The sequence below is a fragment of the Octopus bimaculoides genome, chromosome 25 (genome assembly GCF_001194135.2).
Source record: "Octopus bimaculoides isolate UCB-OBI-ISO-001 chromosome 25, ASM119413v2, whole genome shotgun sequence".
NCBI lineage: Eukaryota > Metazoa > Mollusca > Cephalopoda > Octopoda > Octopodidae > Octopus > Octopus bimaculoides.
Window position 1 is genome coordinate 10,630,556 of NC_069005.1, and position 2,152 is coordinate 10,632,707.

Below are 2,152 nucleotides of genomic sequence, written 5' to 3' on the forward strand. Positions count from 1 at the left end.
ATATATATAATGGACATTTTTTTAAGTTTCCATCTACTAAATCCACTCATATGGCTTTGGTTAGCCCAAGGCTATAGAAGACACTTTATTTATATTCAGCTGACTTGCTCATGTTGCCACGTAGTGATACTGAACCCGGAGCCATGTGATTGGAAAACAAGCTTACCACAGAGCCATGTCTGTGCCTTCACACAACCACGCCTATAATGTATTGTATTCTTCATTCAAACTGTCACTATTTCATTAAAATGTGTTCATTTTTTTTTTTGCTTCCTTCTTTTCTCGTCCTTCCAACTTTATAAATCTCTCACGCTTGATGTCTCTCCTTGTATCGATCCCATCATTCGTCGTCTTGGTAGAAAATGAAAGATCTCATTGCTACTACAAATTCTTAATGACAATGACTTGGCGACCCGGACAAAATGCTTAGCGCAATATCTTCAATATTTATATTCTGACTTCAAATATCTTCGTAGGTCGACTTAGACTTGCATTAACTTCGGAATCCATAAAGTACGTATCAGTCGAGCCCTGGATTACAATATAATCGACGTGCCCCGCCCCTTAAAACTCCTGACTCTGCGCCGAAATAAGAAAGAGCTGTTATTATAATTCCTAAAGAGGAGGAGATGGCAAAATCGTTAGCACGCCGAACAGAATTCTTAGCGGCATTCCATCCACATTTACGTTCAGAGTTCAAATTCCGCCGAGGTCAACTTTACTTTTCATCATTTGGGGGTCGATGAAATAAGTACCAGTCAAGTACTGGGGTCGATGTAACTGACTTATACCCTCCACTAGAATTGCTGGCCTTGTGTCAAAATTAAAAATCTTTATTATTTTATAACTCTTTTTGTTGATATTGTTCGCATCATTGTGAACGCTACAAGCGATATTGTCCATGTTGATGGTGTTGGTAATGTTGCTGCCGCTTTTGTTATGCTGCTTCCGTAGTTTTTGCTTTTGCAGCCACTGCTGCTGCTGTTGTTTCGCGTTTGTTGTTGCTGTTGTTGTTTTTGCTGCAGTTGTTATTGTATTTGATAATATTGTTGTTACTGCTGTTGTAGCTAAGACTGATTTTCATGATCTTGCTGCTACAGTTGTTGTTACTCTTTCTTCGTCGTTGTAGTAGTAGCTTTTGTTGTTGTTGTTGTTGCTATTGTTATTACGGTTGCTGTTGTTGTTTTGTTGTTGTTGTTTTGTTGTTGTTATTTTTGTTGCTGTTATTGATGCTATTGTGCATATTGTTGTTAATATAGCCCATTGTAAGTTGCCCTCTCCAACATCTAACAGCTAACACTTGCACAGACATGGCGGCAACACGCGCAACGAAGCATGAAATCCATTATTAAAGCACAAGGTGTTAGGTCACGTGTGACAGAAGAATATATTTTCTGTCACGTGCATATTTGTTTCTATATACGTCTGAATGTCTGATTGTATCTAAGTCCCAGCGCAAACGTTTGTATGCGTGTGTGTATGTGCGTTTTTTGCAAATTTCAGAAACGTATGCGCATGTGTGAATCTTAAAGTGTGCATGATTGAATATTATGTGTTCCGAGTGAAAAATACATACACAAATAAGTTTGTGTCTTTCTTTAAGCGAGTGTGTATGTACCTATATTTAGGTATGCATGTGTACGTGTCGGAAATGAATATACAACCTTAAATGCATATATGTGTATGTTGGTATATGAGTGTAATTGACTTCGTGTGTATGTGTGCGTGTGAAGATGTGCATCCATGAGCGTCTGTAGTTGTTACACATGCTCATATGACCTTTAGTATGTGTATATATGTGTATGTAGAAGTGCGTATGTGTGTGTATAAAAATATGTCTACATTTATGTGTGTGAGGCTGAAATGCTTACAGATATTTTAACAATGACATTTAAAGCATATATACATATACGTATTAACCCTTTAGCATTGAAACCAGCCAAATCCGGCCAAATTGCTAAATCTGGCCCCTCACACCTATCCTACAATATCATTCTAAAAATAAACAATCACATCACCAAACACTTGAAGCTACTAAATAATTCATGATTAATTCAAACAATGGGAATCAATAAGCATTGCATTTGATAGAGTGATCTGAATGTTAGAGGGTTTGGCATATATATATATATATATATATATATATATATAT